The sequence below is a fragment of the Neovison vison genome, chromosome X, assembly GCF_020171115.1.
Source record: "Neovison vison isolate M4711 chromosome X, ASM_NN_V1, whole genome shotgun sequence".
Lineage (NCBI taxonomy): Eukaryota > Metazoa > Chordata > Mammalia > Carnivora > Mustelidae > Neogale > Neogale vison.
In genome coordinates, this window is record NC_058105.1 from 56,906,762 (window position 1) to 56,922,222 (window position 15,461).

The 15,461-nt window shown below is 36.5% G+C and overlaps 1 protein-coding gene across 1 annotated transcript in view; it reads right to left on the reverse strand.

Moving 5' to 3' along the window:
* Positions 1–15,461, reverse strand: part of DACH2 (dachshund family transcription factor 2) — an 874,111-nt gene that overhangs the window by 447,668 nt on the left and 410,982 nt on the right. The window lies entirely within an intron of this gene.

Genomic DNA, 15,461 nt, shown 5'->3' on the forward strand with positions numbered 1-15,461 from the left:
AATGTGTATGTGTAATGATACTCTCCTGGCTATAATTTAACCCTGAGGGAAAATATTTGAACTTGGTTCTGCACAAAAGAATCTCTCACAGGTTATCAGTTTCAATTAACAGTGTTAGCAAAATAATTGATACTCAATGTGTCCAGTGTTCCAGCATTCAGTACTAAGTTCTTTTTTATTATTTTTTATTTTTTTAAATTTATTTGACAGAGAGAAATCAAAAGTAGGCAGAGAGGCAGGCAGAGAGAGAGGGGGAAGCAGGCTCCCCGCTGAGCAGAGAGCCCGATGCGGGGCTTGATCCCAGGACCCTGAGATCATGACCTGAGCTGAAGGCAGAGGCTTAACCCACTGAGCCACCCAGGTGCCCCCAGTACTAAGTTCTTTACGTCTTCTTCAAATCTTCCACTTCTAAATCCTATTAAACCTAGATGAGTTTTAATTATGATTGAGGAGCTAACTGTAGTTGCATTATAGTCAGAAAAAAATGTATGCAGATTTTCAGAATAATTATTCATTACAACAAACTGATTCAATAATATCTAAAGTATTTTATTTTAAAAAATTAAGATTTTTATTTATTTATTTATTTATTTGACAGAGAGATCACAAGTAGGCAGAGAAGCAAAGGCAGGGGGGGAGCAGACTCGCTGCTGAGCAGAGAGCCTGATCCAGGACTCGATCCTAGGACCCTGAGATCATGACCTGAGCTGAAGGCAGAGGCTTAACCCACTGAGCCACCATGGTGTCCCTAAAGTATTTTATTTTAACTAATGCAGTGTAATAGGGGCACATACAACATAAGGATACTATACCTGAACAGCTAGTGTCCATTTACCACTGTAATTTTTTTTTGCCTTACAAAACACAGGTCTTAAATCATAACTCCTATTTACAGCTAAAAATTGTCTTATATTAGCTTACCCTAAGTGAAGAATAATGTATTATACCAGCCAAATGTCCTTCCTCAAAAAAAAAAAAAGACACGTTTCCCCTTTCTTTCAGGAAAAGTAAATGTTAAATGCTATACCTTCAATAACTTTTTTTTTGTTGTGTTTTGATCTTCAGAGGCACACAACCCTAATATAGAATTGGGTTTTATTGAATCATTACAGAAGAGACTGTCATTTCTTATGCTTACTGTGGTAAGTTCCTAATTTCTTAAAGAAAGGAAAATGTTTCCTTGTTGAAAAACCATAGCAGAATTCAAACCAAAGAGAATACAAGTTCTGTTAATAATAAAACTTCCATAATTCAAATAACAAGACTGACATTTTACCAGATATAGATCAATCCATTCTAAGTTATCATTATACTAAACATTAATTAAAACCATCAAAATCCTAGAGAACACAGGCAGTAACCTCTTTGACATCATCTGTAGCAACTGTTACTGGGTATGTCTTTGGAAGAAAAGGAAACAAAAGCAAAAATAAACTACTGAACTTCATCAAGAAAAAAAGCTGCACGACAAAGAAACAAATCAACAAAACTAAAAGTCAACATTTTGAATGGGATAAGATATTTGCAAATGACATATCTGATAAAAGGTTATTATCCAAAATACATAAAGAATTTATAAAACTCAATACCCAAAAAAAACAAATAATCCAGTTAATTGGACAGAAGACACAAATAGACATTTTTCCCAAGAAAGCATTCAGATGGCCAACATGAAAGAACATGAAAGAAGGTCAATATCACTCATCATCAGGGAAATACAAATGAAAACTACAATGAGCTATTACTCCACACTTGTCAGAATGGCCAAAATTGGGGCACCTGGGTGGCTCAGTGGGTTAAAGCCTCTGCCTTCAGCTCAGGTCATGATTCCAGGGTCCTGGGATCAAGCCCCACATCGGGCTCTCTGCTCAGCAGGGAGTCTGCTTCCTCCTCTCTCTCCCTGCCTCTTCTGACTACTTGTGATCTTTGACTGTCAAATGAATAAATAAATAAAATCTTAAAAAAAAAAGAATGGCCAAAATTAACAACAAGGAAACAGCATATGTTGGTGAGGATGTGGAGAAAGGGGAACCCTTTTGTACTCTTGGTGGGAATACAAACTGGAGTATCCACTCCAGAAAAACAGTATGGAGGTTACTCAAAAAGTTAAAACCAGAACAACACTATGACCCAACAACTGCATGTCTAGGTATTTACCCAAAAGATACAAAATACTGAATCAAAGGAACAAATGCATTCCAATGTTTATAGCAGCATTATCAATAATAGCCAAATTATGAAAAGAGTCCAAATGTCAACCAATTGATGAATGGTTAAAGAATCTGTGGTGTGTGTGCGTGTGTGTGTGTGTGTGTGTGTGTGTATTTCCTCAGCCACAAAGAATGAAAACTTTCCACTTGCAATGATGTGGATGGAGCTAGACAGTATTACACTAAGTGAAATAAGTCATTCAGAGAAAGACAAATACTGTATGATTCCACTCCTATGTTGAATTTAAGAAACAAAACAGATAAACATAGGGGGAAAAAGAGAGGCAAACCATAAAAGAGACTCTTAAATACAGCGAACAATCTGAGGGTTGCTGGAGGGGAGGTGGGTGGAAGGATAGGTTAACTGGGTAATGGATATTAAAGAGGGCACTTGTAATAAGCACTGGGTGTTGTATGTAAGTGATGAATCAGTAGATTCCACATCTGAAACTAATGTCACACTCTTTGTTAGCTAATCAGAATTTTAAAAGGTAACTAGTGAATTAAAAAGCTATTGTAAGTCAGAAATAAAAAGGAAAAAATTCTCTCACTCATTATAAATAAATTATATTAAGGTGGAAAAGCTCACAATGTTTTCACCATTCTGAGTTTATTTCTAAATATTTTATTTATTTATTTGAGAGAGAGTGACAGAGATAGTGAAAAAGAGCACAAGCCAGGAAGATAAGGAGAAGCAGACTCTGGCTGAATAGGGAGCCTAACTGTAGGGTGGGACCTGACCTGAATCATGACCTAGGACCTAGGACCCTGGAATCATGACCTGAGTTGAAGGCAGACACTTAACCAACTAAGCCATCCAAGTGCCCCTATTTTTAAACATATCTTATGGATAGAGATAGTGTAGACTATTTTATGCTAAGAATGTATGAACTGAATTAGATAACTGCTCAGTTTAGAGAATATTTTAGCTTTGTTCCAGTTCAATAGGTATAGAAAAAAATCTGTAAATTCAATTCCATTTCTAACCACATCATTGGATTTAAAAAAAACTAGCTCATCTTATGGTTTAGTAAAATAATAATGATAATAATATGGATGATTAGATCCTAAAAATTACTGAGGCTTACTGAGTTTTTTACATAATCAGTTGGCTTAGGTCAAACCCTTGTTTTAGATAAAAACTAATCTAAACTAATAACTAATGACTAAATTAAACTAATGACTAAATTACAGCACTGTGCAAAAATGTCTTCTTCTCATATTTAACATGCATTTTAAGCAGAGCATCCTTCCACACTGTATTTTCATTTTATTTCCTCTCTATATTTTATATCTAACAAAAGTACCCTAAAATTAACTTACACAATTAATATGCTGTATAATATTTGTCTTCCAGAAAATGATGAACTTATATGACATATCACTAGATGCACAACTTCAGTGTTGGAAAAGACATCACCTAATAAGAAAGATAAATGCTTATCAATGGTGAAACTCTATCATATGTTGTTTAGGCAAGAAGATAATTGAAAATGACAAGAAGCATGTCAATCAAAATATAGAGATATTAAAAGTGCTCAGATACATCTATTGATAGTCCACATTGTGCTAAAGGAAGCACAATAAGCAAAGTATTTTTCTAAATTACAACTTTAAGGAATGTCATAATTCTTTCCCCAGGCACAACTAAATGTGAAGCCTTTTACCACTTGTTTGGCAACAGTCTCACCTTAAGCACCCATTAATTTTACCATCCATAATTCTGTTTCAATCAAAATAAGATTAACAGTGTTATAAAATAAGATTAAATCTGTAACTTACAGAAAGCATCTGTCAGGCTAGAGAGACAGAAATTAGGTAGGAAACTGATATTGTTAAATTCCCATTGTCAAAATTGGAGGGTATGGCAGTAAAAATCTCAATTCATTTATTTGATATGGCATATGTTTATTGAATTATTAATATTTGCTGTTGATTAGCACTCAGTATAGATATAGTAGAATTTGGAAACTGTATACACACACACATGCACACACAGATAATATGTATATATACACACTTCTATATCAGCAGAGCCTAGTAGAATGCATGGCACATGGTAAGCAAATGAACATGGAGGACGGGAAGGAAAAATAAAATGGGATAAAAATAGAAAGGGAGATGAACCATAAAAGACTCTTAATTATGGAGAACAAACCGAGGGTTGCTGCAGGGGAGGTATATAGGAGATAGGGTAACTGGATGATGAGAAGTAAGGAGGGCACTTTATGTAATGAGCACTGGGTGTTATATGTAACTGATGAATCACTAAATTCTACCCTGAAGTTAATAATACATGACATGTTAACTAACTTGAACTTAATAAAACAAAAAAAAAATAGGATAAAGACAAATGTCAGATGGTATGCCAAGAAATAATAACAAAAAAAAACAAGATGAATAAAATGGGGAATGTTTTACAAAATCTCAAATATAGTCAAATAAAGAGGAGAGCACCCTAAATTATATTTAAGTATATAGAACATTACTGTAGTCAGCAATACTCCAACACCAAAATTTAAATTAGTGGCTTTGTGTATTTCATAGTATTTTGCCTATATTCTATTCTATTTCATTATCTAAGCACTGATGAACTTGACCCATAACCTTTCAACAGTTACTGTACATTTTTAGATTGAAGATACTGTCCAAATAAGAATGCAGTAACCGAGAGTTGCTCTGGTAATTCTTTTACATTTTTCTTTTTTTTTTTCTTTGAATATAATTTACATACAATGTTACATTCATTTCAGGGGTACAACTTAGTGATCTGGCAAGTTTATATATTATACTATTTAACACAATTGTAGCTACCATTTATCCTGTTACATCGATATTATACTATCATTGACTGTATTTCTTTTTTTTTAATTTATTTTTTTCCAATTTATTTATTTTCAGAAAAACAGTATTCATTATTTTTTCACCACACCCAGTGCTCCATGCAAGCCGTGCCCTCTATAATACCCACCACCTGGTACCCCAACCTCCCACCCCCCCCGCCACTTCAAACCCCTCAGATTGTTTTTCAGAGTCCATAGTCTCTCATGGTTCACCTCCCCTTCCAATTTACCCAAATTCCCTACTCCTCTCTAACACCCCTTGTCCTCCATGCTATTTGTTATGCTCCACAAATAAGTGAAACCATATGATAATTGACTCTCTCTGCTTGACTTATTTCACTCAGCATAATCTCTTCCAGTCCCATCCATGTTGCTACAAAAGTTGGGTATTCATCCTTTCTGATGGAGGCATAATACTCCATAGTGTATATGGACCACATCTTCCTTATCCATTCATCCGTTGAAGGGCATCTTGGTTCTTTCCATAGTTTGGCGACTGTGGCCATTGCTGCTATAAACATTGGGGTACAGATGGCCCTTCTTTTCACGACATCTGTATCTTTGGGGTAAATACCCAGGAGTGCAATTACAGGGTCATAGGGAAGCTCTATTTTTAATTTCTTGTATTTCTTATGCTGTGTTTTTATTCCTGTCACTTTTTCATTATAACTGAAAGACTGTATCTCCCCTGCCTCAACATCTGCCCCCTTCCTGTCTTACAACCATTAGTTTCTTCTCTGTACTTACAGGTCTGATTCTCCTTTTCCTTTCTTAATTTTTTTTTTTTTTAGATTTCACATATGAGTGCAATCATGGTTTTTGTACTTCTCAGTCTGATTTATTTCACTTAGCATAACACCTTAGATCCATCTATGTTGTCCCAATGGCACAATCTCATCTCCTCTATGGTTACATAATATTCTGTTGTGTATATATTACATATTTTCTTTATCCATTCATATATTGATGTACATTTAGGTTGCATCTATATCTTGGCTCTTTTAAACAATGCTGCAATAAGCATAGGAGTGTATATATATTTTTTGAATTACTCTTTTCATTTTCTGTGGGTAAATACCTAATAGTGGAATTATTAAATCACATGGTATTTGTATTTTTAATTTTTTGAGGAACCGCCATATTGTTTTCCACAGTGACTATACCAATTTACATTCCTACCGACAGTGTACAAGTGTTCCTTTCCCCCACATCTTTACCAACACTTGTTATTTCTTGTCATTTTGATTCTAGTCATTCTAACTGGGGTAAGGTGATATCCCATTGTGGTTTGGATTTGCATTTTCCTGATGATTAGTAATATTGAGCATTTTTTCATGTGTTTGTTGGCCATCTCTTTACCTTCTTTGGAAAAATGTCTGTTCAGGTCCTCTAATCATTTTTTAATTTGATTGTTTGCTTTCTTGGTATTAAATTGTATAAGTTCTTTATGTAATTTTGATTATGAACACTTTATCAGTTATAATTTGCAAAGTTATATAATTTCTCCCATCCAGTACTTTGCTTTATAGTTTTGCTGATTTTACTTCACTGTGAAAAAGCTTTTTTTAAAATTTAAATTCAGCTAACCAAGGTAACAACATTAGTGTTTGATATTGATGTACTTCCAATAGTTTTTTTTTTTACTTGCTTAGGAAACAGATCTAGAAAAATATTGCCATTGCCAGTGTCAGAGAATTTACTGCCTGTCCTGTCTTCCAGAATTTTCGGTTCATGTCTCACATTTAGGTTTTTAATCCATGTGGACTTTATTTTTGTGTATAGTGCCAGAAAGTAGTCCAGTTTCATTCTTTAACATGTATCTGTCCAGTTATCTCAGCTCTCTTTATTGAAAAGACTGTCTTTTCCCATTTTATATTCTTTCTTCCTATGTCATAGTTCAATTGGCCATATAATCATAGATTTATTTATGGGCTTTCTCTTCTGTTCCATTGAATGTATCCATTTTTGTGCTAATACCATGCTGTTTTGATTACTACAGATTTGTAGTATATTTTGAAATCTGGTATTGTGATATCTCAGCTGTGTTCTCTCTCAGGATTGCTTTGGCTATATAGGGTCTTCTGTGGTTCTATACAAATTTCACTGTTACTTGTTCAAGTTTTTGAAAAATACTGTGGCATTTTGATAGGGATTGCATTGAAACTTTGCAAATCAATCAACATCTTACACCACATTAACAAAATGAAGGATAAAAATCATATAATCATCTGAATAGATGCCTAAAAGCATTTGACAAGAATCAACATCCATTCATATTGAAATGTTGAAAATCAGCAAAGTGGGGTTAGAAGGAACATATCTCTACATTATGGACTCTGAAAAACAATCTGAGGGGTTGGAAGTGGTCGGGGGGTGGGAGGTTTGGGTACCAGGTGGTGGGTATTATAGAGGGCACGGATTGCATGGAGCACTGGATGTGATGAAAAAATAATAATAAAAAAATATATGAAGAACTCACAGCTAACATACTCAATGCTGAAAAACTAAGATCATTCCAGCTAAGTTCAGGAACAAAACAAGAATGTCCACTCTCACCACTTTTATTCAACATTTTACTGGAAGTCCTAGCCACAGCACTCAGACAAGAAAAAGAAATAAGAGGCATTTGTATTGGTAAAGAAGTTAAACAGTCACTAAATTCAGATGGCATCATACTATACACAGAAAATCCTAGAGTCCATAAAATAACTACTAGAAGTAATAAACAAGTTCAGTAAAGTGGCAGAATACAAAATTAATAGCCAGGAATCAGTAACATTTCTAGACACTGATAATGAAGTAGCAGAAAGAGAAATTAAAAAAACACACACACACATTAACAATTGCACCAAAAGGAATAAAATACCTAAGAAAAAACTTAACCAAAGAGGTGAAAGACCAGTGTATGTAGTCCAAAAATCACAAACCACTGATGAAATAAATTGAAGATGACACAAACACATAGAGATATTTAATACTCATGGATTAGAAGAATTAATATTGTTAAAATATTACATTACCTGAAACAATCCACATTTTTCATTCTTAAGCAGAACTGGAATTTTATAATCACTTCTGTTTGCTGATAACAAGAAACAATATCAAGTATCTGATTCCAGTTTCCCCAACGTGTAAAAAGTTACAGCTGTATGACCTTGAAGAAGACTCATTAACTATAATCTATCATTGTAAAGTACCTACCCCACTTCTACCATCCAACAGTTCACCCATGTAGCCTGCTATTTTTGCCTGAAATATTAGTTTTGCATTTAGAATGTGCAGCTATGGGGAACCACATAGCACAGTCTTCAGCACTTCCAACCCTCTTGCCCCAAATTGGCAAAATAAAATGTGTCTCTCAAGGTCTTCATGGTTACCTTCAAGGATCATGGTATAGGAAATCAATGACATATAGGCAAATCAAATGTATTATTTCATATTTGTATTCAACTATACTGATAGCCCCAACTGCAAAGTTTTTCAGGTCATCTGTCCTGAAAAAAAAAAAAAACATTGTAAAGGAATATATTAAAGCAAAGCTTCTATTGAGATTAAAAACGGAAAACTCCTTCTGAGGTAATCAATACTTTAAACCATCTTTTAAAAACCAAAAGGAATCAAGTTAGGGTATGGAAGCCTTAACACATTAATTTTCATCCACAATATTATATACATATCTCTTTCAGGCTGTCAAAATTATGACAAATTTCACTGGATCTGCTGCCCCTTACTTCAAGGAGCCTATAGGTATCTGTCAAAATTTATGGTATCTGAATGTGGACTCCACAACTTAGGAATATCACAAGTTCAAAACCATCCTTTTGGGTGCTCTGAGCATCTAAAAATGACAAGATGGACACCAGAGGCTCCTTTCAAACATGAGCTGCTAGGAACATGCAAGTATCCCTATGAGTATCAGGACAGAGGGTTCACAAAGGAGGCAGATGTAGTTCCTCTCTGTTTTGGACATGAATATCCACATGCAAATATTTACCTCTACCTTTTTCCTTGAAAAGATAGAAGAGTTCCAAGTATATTCACAATCCCCATTTACAGTTTCTAATTTGTTGGAGTTTTATGACATTATCAAATATTTGGCTATTTGTCTATGTGAACTTTAAACTGTACTATATTTCAAGTTTTGTATTTTCACTAGAGTAAAAATCAAATACTGTCATGGAAAATCCCTGAGAAAAACTATCCATATTCTTTCTTACAGAGAAAAATGGCAATATAAATTTATTAAAATTAGTTTTGAATTATGACTGGTAGATACTTACAAGCCAAAAACATACTGAATCCAGTTCTATTCTTAATAGTATATATTTCTGCAGTGCCTGAGTGGCTCAGTCCATTAAGCAGCTCCCTTCAGTTCAGGTCATGATCTCAGTGTCCTGGGATAGAGCCCCACATCAGGCTCTCTGCTCTGTGAGGAGTCCACTTCTCCTTCTTCCTCTACCCCTCCCCCCAATCTTGTGCTCTTTCTCTCTCTCAAATAAATAAAACCTTTGAAAAATACTATATTTTTTTATTAAGAGATTTTGACTTTCAATCATTTCAATTCATTGTTGGTCTTCCTATTCTTTTTTTTTTTTAATTTTTTTTTTAAATTTATTTGACAGAGAGAGATCACAAGTAGGCAGAGAGAGAGAGAGGAGGAAGCAGGCTCCCTGCCGAGCAGAGAGCCCGATGCGGGACTCGATCCCAGGACCCTGAGATCATGACCTGAGCCGAAGGCAGCGGCTTAACCCACTGAGCCACCCAGGCGCCCTCTTCCTATTCTTAACAGCCAAAAGCTTTGTCCCTCTATGACCTCTCTACTATTATCCCCCATCTTTATCTATACCTGTCTTAAGGCATTTGTACTTCTTCTGTTTTATTGAAGTAACAAATACATAAAAGCATGTGCCATTTCTCCCACTAGATTCATCAAGAGCCAGGGAGGATCTAATTCTGTGCCTACATATATTCCCATAATGCCCAGTACAGTTCTTTGAATATTATCATATACATGAAAATATATTTATAGATATATAATGGGTTCAAAGATAGTTAACAATTTTCTCAAAGTACAATAGGTAACAGGATTGTTCAAGGAATAGGATATTACGGCTAGTGTCTGTAACTGAGTCTTACCATCAGAATCTGCTCAAAAGTGACAATTTAAATAATTCTTAAAGTCTTGTCATTTAATATTGTTCCAAAATATGAACAATTTCCTAGTTTGTAAATACAAGTTTATAACAAAACGGGATTTTTCTCAGATGAACAGAAATCTTGCTATAGCTTATAGTCATACTCTGAACATAATTAACCATTATGCCATTCTAGAGATGCAGAAAACAAATAAAATTGGAATGAAATGAGTACTGATTTCAAGATATTTCTTGAATTATCTTATCATGCCATGTCCTTAAAGATAAATAGAATTCCACAGAGAAATTTAACTGCAGATTTAAAGTATTTTTCAGTTAATCATGGCTTTATTTTACCATTACCAAGCATTTCCTGCCAGCCCTATAAATGAACAAGACATCCAAATATCATTTAAATATATATACTATGTAAAAGTGTGTATATAGGGGGGCGCCTGGGTGGCTCAGTGGTTAAGCCGCTGCCTTCGGCTCGGGTCATGATCTCAGGGTCCTGGGATCGAGCCCCAGATCGAGCCCCGCATCGGGCTCTCTGCTCGGTGGGGAGCCTGCTTCCTCCTCTCTCTCTGCCTGCCTCTCTGCCTGCTTGTGATCTCTCTCTGTCAAATAAATAAATAAAATCTTTAAAAAAAAAAGTGTGTGTATATATATATATAAAAATGTGTGTGTATATATACATAAACATATATATTTTGTATATATAACCATTGTGATAAGAAACAATTTACAATAATAAATAGGCATTGTTCAATTCTTTATGAAAATTATTGACTTGTACAATTATTTACAAAAAGGCATAAAGAATGTATTAATTAGGTGGACAATATGTGTGCAAACCCCCTCTTGCAAAAATGTTCTCATTGCAATGGGAAAATCATATGATGCCAACTGATTTTCTAATTTCAGTTTTGTATTCTCTGTGGTCATCATCTGCACTGATTTCACCATATGCATTCTTCTTTTGTGTCAATGTAATGCAAAAATATGACAACCAAATCATCACTCCCAAGGAAGGAATGTGCTCTATTCTAAATGAAAATGCTTATATTATGCAAAAATACACCAAAGAGAAATGAAAAGAAACTATTCAAATCCTCAGATGGGTGCCAGGAAGATGGAAGAGTAGAACACTAAATATCCTATGTTTACAACTAGATATCATTAATATACAAGTTAATAAACCAGAAAGCAATCCAAAGACTAGCAAAACAAACTCCAAACTAAATGTAGAGAGGAAGCCACATCAGAGAGATTTGGAAGGTCAGAAATGGTGCTGCATGTAGGAAGGAGAGAACTGCCATCCCTGAGAGGAAAAAGCACCAGGGAACCCACACAGGAAAAACAAATATCGAGCCTTGAAAACCAGAGGGGCTGGATTCTGTGAGTTTTTATAACCAGTGGGACTTGAGGCTGGAGCTTTAAAAGTCAGTGGAATCAGCACTGGGTGAGCCATGAGGGCTTCTTTTCCAGGTCTCCACCATTAAAGAAACAACAGCTCAAAAAGAGACAACAGAAAGAACAGCTTGCAAAATGGGAGGGAGATCTATTTATACAGATTTCAATGTATGTTGGGGGACTTCTCTGGGAACAAAGAGCTAGAAGTCATCATTTTTACCCCCCAACCCCCAGCATAATCACAAAGTCACCTGCAAAGGCAGCACAGCAGACACTTGCTACCCAAACTGCTGGCAGAGGGCCATGCCCACAAGTTCTCCTGAATTGTGGGATCAGCACAATTTTTGTTAATGCTGCACACCACACCCAGCAGCTGCACACAAATGTGGCTTTCCTCAACCACTGCACTCCATGCCTAGCTAACATGCACACAGACACCACACAGCACGACCACCCACCAGGTGTAGACACTGGGCTCAGCCACTGTGCACAAAAGTCTGTAGGCCCCTGGCCTACTGTGCAATATGCCTGCACCTGCTGTGCTTTAGGGAATCACCTAGGACTAACAGTTCATTGTAAATTTTCAAAATACTGGCACCCCAACCCAGAGCCCTTCTACTGTCATGCCCTAACAGAGCCATCCTGCCTGAATCTCACTAACATTGCAGAGAGCAAACACAATGCCTAACAGGCAAAGTCAGTCTAGACATCTAGACTGAAAGGAAAAGTGACTCAGACACAATAGCATGACATAAGCAACACACATGGAAAGCTCTCATAAAGTGACAGGTTCTAGTGAACAAGAAATACTGCAATTCAGGGCATTACAGGACCTCTTCTTCATAAATCCATTACTTTCAAGAGCAGAAGACATAGTTAACTTCCCTAAACCAAAGAAACACACACAAAGAAGTAGACACAATGAGGAGACAGAGGAGTATTTCCCAAATGAAAGAACATAACAAAATCACAGCAAGAGATTTAACCAAAGAGAAATAGGTAATATGCCTCATGCAGAATTTAAAGTAATCATCATAAAGACACTCACCGGAATACTGAAGGAATAAGAGAACCCTAGGATCTTCTAGGCCTATGGACACAACGAGATAACTATCAAACCATCCTAAATGTCCCCCAGAAATCAATCTTAAGACTCACAGAACAAACTCCACAACAAAAGGGAGAGAAGATGTCACATTGAAGAGCTTAGGTAGTGCAGAGACATGGTTTAGGGCAGAAATGGATCATGGGTGCTGCAGAGGGGAGGAAGCCATAGTCACTGAGAAGGGTGAGAGAGAGAGAGAGAGAGAGAGAGTGAGAGAGAGAGGGGAGCACATAGGGGAACACAAAAAGGGGATGTGTCCTCAAAGCTACTGGCTTGGAAAATGAATAAGGATGAATTTTGTGAATTCCTGCAACCATCAGGGCTTAAAGTCTAGAATTGTAAAGGTCAGCAGGCTTGACTGAGATACACCTGGAGGGCACTGTCCTCTTCCTAGAGAGAAAGCAGGAAAACAACTCAGAAGCAGACAGTGTGGAAACAACAATTTGAAGAAACAACTCGGGCACATAGGCAGGAGATTATTCACTCTTCTTGAAGCATGTCCCTGAGAGATACCATTTATGGAGATGCCTCTCCAGGAACAAAGCAGGTGGCTGGCACAACTTAAGTCGCTTACCCCTCAGCATAAGTACAGAGCCACCTGCAGGAAGCAGACCAACACTCTCACTGGCTGCCTACTTGTTTAGACCAAGCCCTACCTTCCTGAGCTCAAGCTGAACTATCTTTCTTTGTCTTCTTCTTCTTCTTCTTCTTCTTTTTTTTTTTTTTTTGATTTATTTGACTGACAGAAATCACAAGTAGGCAGAGAGGCAGGCAGAGAGGGGGAGGAGGCAGGCTTCCCACCAAGCAGAGAGCCCAATGTGGGGCTCGATCCCAGGACCCTGAGATCATGACCTGAGCCAAAGGCAGAGGCCCCAACCCACTGAGCCATCCAGGCGCCACTAGACTACCTTCCTAAGTCAAGCTTGCCTCAGTCCCAGCCCGGAAAACCCATCCCCAAGAAGACAAGCAAAAACTCTTGTCCACACCACCTCAGCCAACCAGAGAGTTCTGAGGGCCTTAGTTTCTTGTGGAAGAGGTAGTAAGTCTCATTTACAAGCAGACCAGAACTCACCTTTTTAAAACACACCACATTCATACAAGTTATCAGAAAGTATTGACAGCAAGCAATGAGGATCTCTGCAGAAAACTGGCCTGAAGGAAAGAGCAGCCAAAAACACAACAGCACAGGGCATGCAACACACACTGGAGGCACTCCTTGAAGTGCCAAGTCCTGGGTACTACAGGAACTCATCTTCCAAAGGTCATTACTTTCCAGAGAAGCAGATATAACTGGCTTTTCTAACACAGAGAAGAAAGCAGAGACAGAGGAAATTATCCCAAATGAAAACAAAATAAGGTCATGGCCAAAGTTCTAGGTGAAACAGATATTAGTTACAAGCAAGATGGAGAATTTAAAGCAATAATCGGAATGTTACTAACTGGCCTTGAGAGAAGAGTATAAGAAATGAATTAGACCCTTACCACAGAGATAAAAAAGCTTAGAAATTACTAATCAGAAATGAAAAATGCAATAAATAAGATTAGAAACAAGCTTGATGCAATTAACAGGATGCTGGAAGAAGCAGAGGGAAAAAAATCACATAAAAGAAAACAATGGGAAATAATGAAACTGAACAAGAGAGAAGAATTGTGCAACATGAGAATACACTTAAGGAAATCAGTAACTATATTACATGTGATAACGTTTGTACTGTAGGAGTCTAAAATGAAGAAGACAGAGAAAATGGGGTAGAAAATGTATTTGAAGAAAAAATAGCTGAAAAATTCCCTAATCTGGGGAACAAAAAGTCGTACAGATCCAAGAGGAATAAAGAACTCCCATTAACATCAACAAAAGCAGGCCAACACCACAACATATTGTAATTAAATTTACAAAATACAGTGATAAACAACAAAAAAAATTAAAAGAGGAAAAGAAAAGAAGTCATTAACTTACAAGGGAAAACCCATAAGTCTACCCAGAGATATCTCAACAGAAATTTGAAAAGATAGAAGAGAAAGGCATAATATAGCTGAAGTGCTGAAAGAGAAATATATGCAGCCAAGAATCCTCTATCCAGCAACATTATCATTTATAAAATAAGGTGAGGTAGAAAGTTTCCCAGACAAAAACTAAAGGAGTTTATGACCCCGAAAAGCCCTGCCAGACATATTAATGGGAGCTCTTTGAGTGGAAAGGAGAGGCCAAAATTGACAAAGACATGAAAGGATCAGAGAAAATCTCCAGAAATGATAAAACAAGTAACAAAATGACACTAAATAACTATCTATCAATAATTATTTTGAATACAAATGAGTTAAGTGATCCAATCAAAAGGCATAGGTGTCAGAATGGATTAAAAAATCAAGACTCATCCAAATTCTGCTGACAAGATATTCATATCAGACCTAAAGACACCTGTAAATAGAAAGTGAAGAAATGAAGAAGTTTTTATCACACAAATGAATGTCAAAAGAAAGCCAGAGTAGCAATATGTACATGGGACAAACTAGACTTTAAAATGAAGACTATATAACAAGAGATAAAGAAGGGAACTACTGGGGTTCTTGGGTGGCTCAGTCATTAAGCATCTGCTTCCAGCTCAGGTCATGATCTCAAGATCCTGGGATCAAGCCCTGTATCAGGCTCCCTACACATCAGGAAACGTGCTTCTCTCTTTCCCACTCCCCCTGCTTGTATTCCTTCTCTCACTGTTTCTCTTTGTGTGTCAAATAAATAATAAAACCCTAAAAA